General features: G+C 44.4%; 1 protein-coding gene and 1 pseudogene across 2 annotated transcripts in view; one reads left to right on the top strand and one right to left on the bottom strand.

Annotated features, from left to right (window-relative positions):
• The window catches only part of Ranbp10 (RAN binding protein 10), a 67,447-nt gene that overhangs the window by 26,380 nt on the left and 28,631 nt on the right, over positions 1 to 12,436 (top strand). The window lies entirely within an intron of this gene.
• LOC124086808 (U6 spliceosomal RNA) lies at positions 2,641 to 2,741 on the bottom strand (annotated as a pseudogene).

The following is a 12,436-nucleotide window of genomic DNA, read 5'->3' as shown; positions in this document are numbered from 1 at the left end:
TTTTTCTGTATCTATTCATAAATTTTGATTTATCAATTTAGGTTTTCATTTTAGTATATTTATTATACTCTTTATTCTGAAATTTCTTGCTTACCAAGATTACTTTGAAGAGAATAAATTGCTCTGTAATTCTCACATGGTTGAACATTATTTAATTACATGTTTAGGACTAAGGTTGTATTTGTGTGCTAGAGTAATTGGCTAGGATGTGTGATACTGTGGGATGGAGCCTCAGCACTGTATACACACAAATTGTATCTTTTTTTAAAAAAAATTTTTTTAATTGTACATGGACACAATATATTTATTTATTTATTTTTATGTGGCGCTGAGGATCAAACCCAGGGTCTCACACCTACAAGTCAAGTGCTCTACCACTGAGTTACAGCCCCAGCCCACAAATTATATCTTTAATTGGCAGAATCTCACTTTATTTTATCATTTTCAGGAAATATAATATTGTTTGCCTCTAAACAAGTACTTGGTGATTTATACTCAATTGCAGTAAGTTTTTTATAAAATATATAGTATTGGATTTGTTCCTGATCTATCATATAATTTTCTATATACTTGGGTTTTTTTTTTAAAAAATCTTCTATGTTTTATAGATTTGTATACCAGAGGTGAAAAGAGTCTTGGAAATGATGTTACCTGGAGTCTTGTGCCAAGTCAGGGACTTTGAGTTGGAAGATTTGAGCAGCCATGGGCCAGATGACTAGTGCTGGGCAGAGAAGATGGTGGGTGGAATCCTCCTATAAGAGTAGTAATCCCAGCAGCTCAGGAGGCTGAGACAGGAGGATCGCAAGTTCAAATCCAGCCTCAGCGATGGCTAGGCGCTAAGCATTTCAGTGAGACCCCGTCTCTAAATAAAATACAAAATAGAGATGGGGATGTGACTCAGTGGCAAAGTACCCCTGAGTTCAATCCTTGGTACCCCTCCCCCCAAAAAATTTTTTTAAAAAGAGTGGCAGAGCAGCCAGTGTAGGACTCTAACTGGAGCTGAGAAAAGGTGTGCTAGAGAGTGTGGGAGCAGGAGAAGGAGAGGGAGGCTACTGCTGTGGGCACTGACTGTAGGCATGGACATGGACTATCAGCTTTGCTGGTTTTAGCCTTCCCATGGGGAACAGGGCCAAAACTTAGCTAAGAGGAACTGTGTGTCTGAAGGTTCCCAGGACAGGGCAGAGGGAAGGCTGCTGAACTTCTTCTTTGTCCTCCCTTCCTGAGCCCCCAGGAGCTGGGCAGCAGGGAGTAGGATTTCCTGGACTCCTTGACACTGCCCCACGTGGCCAGAGTCCTGTGCACCAACTTCAGTTTTTTGCAGGACATGGGATCTTTTATACCTGTTGTAATGGGATAGTCCTGCTGGCCTTGAGTAGGCATCTAGTAATTGGGGTTGGTTGAATGAAGGTGAGGAATCAAAACCATGTTGTGTTTTTGAAAGAGGAGTTTGTATTTCTGTATTAACATGTCCACAGGAGCAGTTGTGCTTGCCTTGTGGTCTCAGAGCTCAAGTTCACATTGATTTTTTTTCTTAAATATTTATTTTTTAGTTTTAGGTGGGCACATAGCTTTATTTTTTTATTTTTATGTGATACTGAGGATCGAACCTAGTGCCTCATGCATGCTAGGTGAGCACTCTACCACTGAGCCACAACCCCAGCCCCCACATTAATTTTTATCATCAGTTTTTTCCTTGCCATATTTGTTTTTCGTGATTTATTGAATCTGCATTAAGATGTTCAGTATGTGGGTGGTTGTCCATTTGTCCTTCCAAGAAGAAAGTTTTAAAGGAAAGGATGAACACAGCCCTTGGTTTTTCAGTTGCTTTTGCTATTTTTTTTAAGTAAAGAAATAGTCTGTGAAATGGGATTTGCTCTGACTGCTTAGTTGTCACAGCCTCTCTGGTACCTTCCCTCTACCATGTGTACTCTCTCCTTATGTTTTATCTTACAAGGAGTGTTGAGTATAGCATCAGAGGGCCATTCCTGCATATTGCACTGTTGGAATCTGCAGACCCATGGTGTGATTTCCTGAGCTGTTTAGAATGAAATGGTCAGTGGTGGGGAACAGCAGGGTTGAGAAACGCCAAATGCTGAGTGTGAGTGCCCTCCTCCCCCAGGGATGCAGGTCTGCTCTGAGTTGAGGAGGCAGCCCTTCTTTTCCAGGATCTTTTATTCTTGGCAATCTGGTTCCCAGCAGTTGACAAGGGCCCTTTGTGCCATTTTCTGCAGGTCACCTATAGCTAGGTATATGGATTATGCCTAGCACAGAAGGAGGACTGGGAGGTGGGGCTCAGTCCTAACTCTCTGAGGAGGAGCCACTGGATGTCCAGGTATCACTGAGGAGCTACAGGCCAGTATAAGAATTCAGCAGGTGTAAGAACTGAAATGTAGGGGATGCATCAAGCCCTCTGGCTGGTTGTAGGAGTGAGGTGCCCTGGGAATCCCTCCTAGAGTCCTGGCAGCCAGCCTGGATTGTTGGTTGGAGACAAGTAACAGGCTGCTGCTTTAGCATTCATTCTAAGTGATGGCAGGCAATGTTCTTTTTTTTTTTTTTTTTTTTTAATAGTATACCACAGGTTTTATTAATGGTAAATATCTTATTTTTAAAAGCTTAGCTCTTACTAAGCATTTTTAAAAAAAATATTTGGAAAATGCTTCATGCATTTGCGTGTCATTCTTGCACAGAATGATAATCTTCTCTGTATCATTCCAATTTTAGTATATATGCTGCTGAAGCAAGCAAAAAGCAATGTTCTTTTATCCTGAAAGGGGCCAATAGAATGGAAAGGATCACTCTTGATCTTGGGCTAAGGGTGCCCTGGAGTAGTCCTGTGGGGTGGCCCTTCCAGCATTACAGGGAAACTTGTCAGGGGAATTCCCATTTCCTTGGAGGTCTGTCTTCTTTGGACTGGGCTTTGGTTGAGAATAGCAGCATTGGCATCTCTAAGAAGGCTCCTTGTGTTGCTTCTAGAGAACTGTCACCAGGCAGTTATTTTCTCCATGAAGAGTTTGGAAGGCTGTCCTCTCATACCATCATGGCAATGGGTGAACATAGAATCTTTCAGGCCACTCAGGCACTTTGCTTCTGTTGGAGCTGCTGGTGACCAAGTTGCCCCTGTGTTCTAGGATCTTTCTGTTCTTACCGAAAGCATCTTATTTCAACATAACCATGATGACTGTGAGTTTATTGTGTACCTACTACGTATCAGGCACTGAGACCAGCCTAGGGTAAATAGACTTGGTCCTATCTCTATGAACTTTTCCCAGTGGGGGGACATACATTAGCTGATAACCCTGCAAGGGACCTTTCGCACTTTGGTCAGTGCCTTGAGAGTGTGCTGGTTTCAGGCCTTCCTGAGGAAGTAACATTCAGGCTGGGATCTGAAGTAGTGGATGATTGGACTGAAGCTCCTAGTAGTGTACCTCCAGAGCATTGCTGACCATTTATTGCAAGAATGCTTTTATTGTAAAATGATCTGAAGTAGCCATTTTGATGCTGAGTGTCTGTGACTTTAGGAGCAAGTGGGAGAGCATGAGTCAAATAGACCTTGTCTGAGTCATTCCAAGAAAAGAGATTAAATCAGGAAGTCTGGTCTTGGTCTGCTCAGCTGCTGCTATTGAGAAGCATCTGGTCTTCAGCTTTTCGTTCTGTCTCTTATGAGCCTTTAGAAGAGAAGCTTGTGAGGAAGGAAGGCTCTAGGCTTGGAACTTTTGTTATGGACCTCATTGTTTTGAGTGTGTGAAACCAACCAGAACTAATGCCAGACTGACCTGAAAGCCTATGCCCCTTTCTTTCTGAAGTATGTGCTTCCAGACTATTGAGGATCATCTTTCTCTCCTTTCCTCCTCTATCCCAAGTTACTCATTTCTCTAGACTTTTTAGGTCTAGGTCCTGATCAACTATGGGAGTTGTGTGAAGTGGGTAGGGAAGTATTGGCAGTAGTACTTGACTTTCCTTGAGGGACCCAGAGGGCTCCTTTGTGGCTTGTGAGTGGTTGCCTGGACTTGGGCGGGCCCCAAAAGGGCATCAAGGGACCCTCCTAGCAGGAAGATTCAACTCAACTGATTCCACTTTATATTTGAGCAGATTACCCTTCCTGAAACCTCAGTTCTTTGCTTAAGTTTCAGCAGACAGTGAACCTGCTTGCCCCAAACTGAGGTTATTTTCCTACAAAGTCTAGTACTTTGCATGCTCACTATCTTTACTAATATTCACTGTCCCCATGATCTCCAAGTAGGCTCCTCATTGTTCCATCCATCCCTCATCCTATGATTCTGCCCCTTCCTCATCTCTCTTGCCATTACTTTTCCACTGGCTGTTTCCATGGCCTCCTGATTGATGTCTATACCTCAAACCTCTGCTCTCTACTCTCTGCACTATTCCTCTTGCCTTCTTTGGGCCTCTGATTCCTCTGTCCTAAGGACACAGTCTCTTGTTCAGCTTCATCTTTATCCACCTCTGCCCTCACTGCACACCATGTGCTGTTGACATTCCCCACTATGCCACTTGGCAAATGCTGTTCTTGCTCTGAACAGTGCCCTTCCTCCTAGACCCCTGCTATAACCTTGCTTGTGATGATCCTTGCTACCTTGCTTTATATGACTCTTTTACATCTACTGAGTTGGTGAGTTCCTTGGGACTTGGACCACATCTATTCATCCCTATCCCCCTACATTGAGCACAGTGCCTGACGTGACATACTTGAGTTTTGGAATGAGGCTGTTCCTGCATTTTGTTGGGCTTTACCTCAACTTGATGGGCTTGTCAGCCGACTGTGGTTCTGGAACCAGTCTTGAGCCAGGTACCATAGGCCTGTAGTCTGCCTTCATTTTGGAACTCAGCCTTATCCCACTGCTCTAACCATTGTGGCGCTGATTCTGCATGGGACTCTGCCACCACCTTCTCCCTGGATGAGGAGTGACCATCCTCTTTTCTGTGTGTTATTGAATCAATAGCTAGCTCACATTTGGTCTTGTGGGGAGATAGACCTCAAGGGCTGTGAAGCTTCCATGGTCTTCTGATTGATATTCTTAGCTTGTGAATCAGTAAGGCTCAGTGGCTAAGAACATGGACTTTGGAACCTCATTGTATTTGCATCCTAGCAACTCTGCCAGGAGTGGTTACTTAACTTCTTGATGCTTCAGTTTCCCCATTTGTAAAATGGAAGTGTTATTTGTATATAACTCATAGGATATTGAAAATTAATGAGTTAATTCCTATAAAGTGCTTAGAATAGTACCTGACATAAAAGATGTGTGTGAATGTTAGCTATTGTTATTAATGGGAAAGATTATTTTTTTCTGCCTGAAGAAGTACATATTCAGTTAAAAATTTTTTTTAATTTAGTTGGTTTTGTTTTTTTTGTTTTTTTTTTTGTACTAGGGATTGAATTCAGGGCACTCAACCTCTGAGCCACATCCTTATCCCTATTTTATATTTTATTTAGAGACAGTGTCTCACTTTCTTGCTTAGCGCCTGGCTTTTGCAGAGGCTAGCTTTGAACTCTCCATCCTCTTGTCTCAGCCTCCTGAGCTACTGGGATTACAAGCGTGTGCCATTGTACCTGGCTATTTATTTAGTTTTATTCTTAAAAAAACAATTTTTTATTTGGTAATAGAGATTGAATCCAGGGGTACTGTATCTCTGAGCTATATCCTCAGCCCCATTTATTTGATTTTTTTGTAATACTGGGGATTGAACCTAGAGTTGCTATACCTCTGAGCTTTCATCCCTAGCCTATCTTTTAATTTATTATTATTATTATTATTATTAGATACTAGAGATTGAACCCAGGAACACGTAACCCTGAGCCATATTCCTAGCCCTATCTATCTATGTATCTATTTATTTATTTTTGAGACAGAGTCTCACTAAGTTGCCTAGGACCTTGCTTATTTGCTGAGGCTGGCCTTAAACAACTAAGCCTCCCGAGTTGTATTTGCATCCTAGCAACTCTATTACCTATCTCAGTCTCCCGAGTTATTGGGTTTACAGTCATGCTCTACTATGCCTGGCCTTTTTATTTTAGGGCAGGGCTTCACTGAGTTGTCCAGACTGGCCTCGATCTTGCTATCCTCCTGCCTCAGCCTCCCAAGTTGCTGGGATTACAGGCATGTATCACCATACGAAGCTAAAGTTCTTTTATGAATACTTGCATATCAGAGTGGAATTAGCTATCATTGAAACCACATTTTCCCTCATGTGCTCATGTTTTCTATATTTGGGTAGACATATAGCAGGAGTGGAATTGTGGAAGAAGATGGTGAAACAATCAGGATGTTGATGTTTCCAGTACTTTCTCATAGGCTGTACTAGCTCTGTGAGGACATCTCTGCCTCTAGGGAAAGGGCAGGCACTCTGGGGTCTCAATTGGGGCCGATGATAATAGGAGCCTCACCCATGAGGCTATGGTACTCAGACTTTCTTGGGAGCATGTGGTATGTCTTAGCTTGCATTGGCAGAGGTTTCTTTCTTTCTTTTTTGGTACCAGGGATTGAACCTGGGGGGTACTTTACCACTGAACCATATTCCCAACACTCCCCCTTTATATTTTATTTTTAATTTTTTGGAAAATATTGGATTTAATAGAAAATATCACATTGTAAACAAGTCCACTGACTGATTAGCTTAACCTAGAATGACAGCACAATCACGTATAAAAGCTAAAGGATGAGATGCTGGTGCCAAAGGCAGCACTTAAAGAGAGGCCTGAGCCAGAATTTTCCCAGAAATCGGCAGCAGTAGCTTCAAACAGGCACAAGAACAGGGAGGCTGAGACAGCAACCACTCCACAAAGGCTTAGGGGCATAAAAGGAGAACAGAAACAAAATATTTGGGAAGGAGAACTGAAGGACAAAGGAGCAAAGGGTTTTTGTTTTTCCAAGTTATTTTTTTGTGGTGCTGGAAACAGAACCCAGGGCCTCATGTACACTAGGCAAGTGCCACATCCACAGCCCAGGCTTATAATTCTTTTTTTTTTTTTTAATATCTTTTTTTATTTTAAAGAGAGAGAGAGGTAGAGAGAGAGAGAATTTTAATATTTATTTTTCAGTTATCGGTGGGCACAACATCTTTGTTTGTATGTGGTGCTGAGGATCGAACCCGGGCCGCACGCATGCCAGGCGAGCGTGCTACCGCTTGAGCCACATCCCCAGCCCAGGCTTATAATTCTTGATGTTCTGACAACATCAGATCCTACCACACAAACCTGAGAGGGTTAAAGAAGCAGGGTATGTTAAATGGGGCAACAATACTAGAAGTATCTGGTGTGTGGCCTGGGCACTCAACTCTGAGGGAGGCAGGAGAGTATGGCACTTGTGTGTAGTGACTAAACTCAAAACAGAGCTGCTTTCTACCCCATCACCTTGTCTGATCACAACACTAAAGTTGTAGAAGTGTCTGTTGCCCTGGTGTGTCTCCTCCTTACTGATGAGTATGTAAAAGAGACCTCTCACAAAAACACAGGGCTCTAGAGGACAAAGGTTTCTACCTCTCTCCTTTTGGGTCCCCAAAGGGAGAGAAATTTATCATGGATGGACCCCTGGAGGCTTTGGACTTAATAGCAAAAGCTACCTCTTTAGCCCCAGCCACCCAAATCCTCCTCCAAGGAGTCCTCCCAGTTCATGGAAAAGCCACCTTGAGAGTAGAAAAACAACTTGGGGAAAGAAAGTAAGGAACAGTTTTCTTTCTGTGGTACTTGTGGTACCAGAGAAGCTGCTACCTTGTATGTCATTTAGATATCAAGATATCAAGTTTACACTTTAACCTGAAGCAGCAGTTCTCACATTAAGTTCTCCTCCTCCTGCTCAAGAGGAGGTCTCAAGACTTCAAAGAGATTGAGTCCAAAATATACAAGCCCCTAATTCCCACCCATTTGAGAATAGGTGCACATAAGGACAGAAATTCCTTACAGGAGTGTGTTGTACTTGTGAACAGTGGCTACGGCAGAACAAAAAGCCAAGAAGCCCTAACATGGGTGTGGTGAACATCAAAATGGTGGAGAACACTATTCAGAGATTGTTTCTGATTAAGTTACATATCATTCGACAGCTGAACTCCATGACAAGGCTTCTAGCCTCAAAACCAAGAAGAGTAAATTCACCTACTTACTGCAGTAACCATACTGGACTAAAGAAAAAGAATTCTGTCCTTCTAAAGAAAATTTCCTATGAGGTACTGATAGTAGGTCCCAGCATGGGCTAATACTGTATAGTTTCTTAGGAGACTGGCTTTTCTCAATTTCTTTCTCTTTGATATTATACAGGGGGTCCACCAACTTGTTATAAATAAGCATTAAACCTTTGAAATACTTGACAGTCTTCACTTTCACCTCCAAGGTGGCATCTTCATCACACATGAACACGGTGCAGGGATGCTGCTGGAAGGCAGACACGGTCCACATATGGTTCACTGGAAGGCAGACCCGGTCCACATATGGTTCACTAGAAGGCAGACACGGTCCACATATGGTTCAGCAAAAGTGTTGTGAGCGCCTGTGATGAGGATCATCACCTCTCTAGCATGCATGACAGTGCCCACCCACTGTCAGGGCCATGGTGGGCATCTTGGCAAGATCACCGTCAAAGAACCTAGCATTGGGCTGGGGTTGTGGCTCAGCGGCAGAGTGCCTGCCTAGCACGTGCAAGGCCCTGGGTTCAATCCTCAGCACCACTTAAAAATAAATAAATAAAGGTAATGTGTCCAACTACAACTAAAAAATAAAAGAAAGAAAGAAAGAACCTAGCATTGGCTAGAATGGTGTCCATGGCCAATGTCTTTACACGAGTCCTGGACACTAGGCTGGAACCTGGCTCATTGAAGCCAATATGTCCATCAGGGCCGATCCCTCCAACAAACAGCTTAATCCTGCCTGCAGCCTTGATCTTCTGCTCAAAGGTATCACACTCAGCCTGCAGGTCAACTGCATTCCCATCCAGAATGTGGGTGTTCTCTGGATGGATATCAATGTGCTTGAAGAACTTGTTCCACATAAAGGAGTGGTAACTCTCTGGGTAGTCCCAAGGAAGGCCCACATACTTGTCCATGTTGAACGTCTTCACATATTTAAAGGAAATATGTGAATTTTTTTTTTTTTTAGTTACTGAGGATTGAACTCAGGGGCACTTGACCACTGAGCCACATCCCCAGCCCTATTTTGTATTTTACTAAAGACATGATCTCCCTGAGTTGCTTAGCACCTCGCTAAATAGCTGACGCTGGCTTTGAACTCGTGATCCTCCTGCCTCAGCCTCCTGAGCTGCTAGGATTATAGGCGTGGGCCACCACAGTTGGCAGGTCTCCATTCTTATAGTACTCAATCAGTTTCCTTTTTTTAAAAAAAAAAAAGTATTTATTTTTCAGGTGTAGATGGACACAATGCCTTTATTTTATCTACTTGTTTTTATGTGGTGCTGAGGATCGAACTCAGGGTCTCACACGTGCAGAGTGCTCTACCTGCTGAGTGCCCTCAATCAGTTTCTTATAGCAGCCAAGCCAGGGTGCTCCCAGTCTGGAGAACCATGGTGAAGTACTTGTTTGGTCCTGGGTTAAACTGGATGATGCGGTTCCTGATGTATTTGGCCGCCCACTCACTGGCCTGTGAATAGTGTTCCAGGATGATGAGCTTCATCTTGTCTCGGACGCCTCCCGATGCCTTCTGCATGTGGCTGCAGAGGCGACTCTGCTGGCTGCTGGGTCTCGTGCTGGTCCCCTCCCCCTTTAAAAAAAAAACAACAACTTTTTTTTTAGTTATACATGGACACAATATCTTTATTTTGTTTATTATTTATTTTTATGTGGTACTGAGAATCAAATCCAGTACCTCACGTGTATGAGGCAGGCGCTCTGCCACTAAGCCACAATCCCAGACCTCCCCAGCTCTTTTTAAATATTTGATTTAGAGACAGGTTCTCACTGAGTTGCTTAGGGCCTTGCTAAGTTGCTGAGGCTAATTTTGAACTTGTGATCCTTCTGCCTCAGCCTCCCGAGCTGCTGTGATTATAGGTATGCTCCATCAGGCCCAGCCCAGCAGAGGTTTCTGTTGGAAGATGTAGAAGTTTGGAGGTTTATCTTTTCAAGGTGTTCTTTGGCCTCCTTAAATGCGAAACTAAGGAACAGGTTTGGCCCCAAAATTAGAATACCGGAACCTGTGGCTAAATGACTCGGAAGCAGGGCAAGTTGATACACAGGGTGAGTGTACCTGTGGCCCCACCCTCACCTTGGGGAGCTGGCAGGGAAGGCCAGGTGCTGGGATATCTAGGTTGGGGAAGCAGGGAGAGAAAGGCCAGATTGTACATAGAAAATGGGGTTTGGACTTCTCCCAAGTTTAAGTGATTTTTGAGGATGGAAGGAAGGTCAAATCTTGCTTCTATGTCATGTGCCACTGACAGAGGCAGGGAGACGGGCTGTGTTGACAGGAGGGCAGTCTGCATCAAAGCTGGGTAACTGGTGTCATCCTCCTTGCCTTTTCTCTGGCAAGGCAGCTGTTCTTGTGGTGTGGCACATATTACCTTAATTACTACAGCCCCTCAAAGGAGAGCACAGGCCCACTGAGCCTCACTTTCCTTGATTGTAACTGTTGGCAGAGGAGTAACTAGAAGAACCACAGCTGGGGTATGAGAGTGCAAGGCATATTTCCTGAATCAGGTGGTGTCTGGCAGCTAGGACCTGGTCTAGGGAGGAAGGGAGAGAAGGGAGGGGCATGGGTTTGGGGGCTTTCTGCTTTCCTTTCACAGGATGGTCAAATCAGCTCTTCCCTCTCCTAAAGCCCATCTTACCAAGCCCTCTCTGATTGGCCTGTGAGGAAAATAGGCCCACTTGGCACCTGCTTCTAGTAGGTGGGCCACATTCTGCATAGAGCTGATATTTTACATCTGCACATGCCATGGGAGAGAACCACTGATAGCAGAGATCTAGGCAGAATACAGGGCCATGCCAGGTTCAAGAGAGAGCGGAGGCTAGCATCTGCTGGTGTGTCAAGCACTGACAGTAAACAACAGGGTGTTCAATGTTTCCCTCTCTATTCTCCTATGAGTGCATCATATTCCGTGAAAGGTGTCTGCCTGGAGCAAATACCAGTATCAGGTGGCTTTCTGTAGCAGATATCTGAGATTACTGGCATGTAGACCCAGCTACACCCTTTGGCTGCCCTTAGGCTTCTCTGGCCATCAGGAATGACACATATGATCTGTGGAAGGCACCTTTCTACATAGGTTCTAGCTGTATCATCCTTTGCCCTGTCCATGGCTTCAAGTTGACACCTGAGCTCTGTCTTAGTAGGCGGCCTGGAAGCCTGTGGGAAGGTGTGCCACACCTGGTGTCAGCCCCTGTTGTCATTAGCTACCTGCAGAGGCAGCCTTTTTATCCTGCCCTCTTTACAGTGATTTCCATTGCCGATGCACCCTCCTGCCTGTAGCTGTCAGAGGCATAGCTTTGGGGTTACCTTGTTCCTGTTCCTTGACCTAAGAGTCTAGAAGCTCAGGGTAACAACCATGGGAGTTGTATGACAAAGCTGTTCTCTGCTACACCATGGCATTTGCTGAATGAGAAAAATCTCTTCTGTTTGTCCATTATGTATTGTCAAGCTGTTCCAGGGAGTGGGCCTGTCAGATTTTTTAAGACATTTAAGGTTATGGGGCAAGCATATGTCCTGCTGATTTCTGAAGAGGGGTGGCTCATGGAATAGCCCTACCATAATGTCTTCCATGCCACGTGGGCTCTCTGCATCACAGCTCTAGCCTCAGAAAGCCTTTTGGTTAACCAGCCCACACTTTCTCCTCCATAGCTGGTCTCGAGAGTGACATTAGGAGCCACTGGGCATGGACCTTGAGCTCTACTGAGTACTCCCAGGGCCAGTGGCCTCCCTAGGATACTAGGGACAAGCAAGAGCAGAACCAGCTTGGGGCTATAGCTGATGGCCTATTCAGGCTGTTTATTAAGAGAGGTGGGTAGTGACCAGCTTCACCCCTGCCTGCTCCCTCAGGGCAGAAGGGAGCAGGAGGTACTACAAGTGCCCAAGTGTGATCAGTGAGCTGGTCTTCAAGATGGTGAGGGAAGACTGGGGGCTTAGCTTAGTGGTAGAGAGCTTACAAGCATGTTTAAGACCCTGGATTCAATCTCCAGTACCTCAAAAACAAAATGAGATAGTAAGAGAAGGGAAGTCTTGCCAGCAAGTATCTCCTTGGGCTTGAGCCCCCACATACATTCTCATTAATCCTGCTGACTCTGGAAGAAGAGTTCAGAGGAAGGAAACTAGAAGCTAAGTAGCAGAATTGAGATTCAAAAAAAGGTTGAGGTGGGAGGATCACTTGAGCCCACAAGTTCAAGACCAGCCTAGACAACAAAGTGAAACCCTATTTCAAACAAACTCAAGTCTCCTGGCCCCAGTGTCCATGATGATGGATGCGCTTGTTGGGGAGATGAATGGTTTGTTAGC

This window comes from Marmota monax, unplaced genomic scaffold (genome assembly GCF_021218885.2).
Source record: "Marmota monax isolate L192 unplaced genomic scaffold, Marmota_monax_Labrador192_F-V1.1 WCK01_AAM20220418_F8-fsc00024, whole genome shotgun sequence".
Taxonomy (NCBI): domain Eukaryota; kingdom Metazoa; phylum Chordata; class Mammalia; order Rodentia; family Sciuridae; genus Marmota; species Marmota monax.
This window is presented reverse-complemented; position numbering and strand designations above follow the sequence as displayed.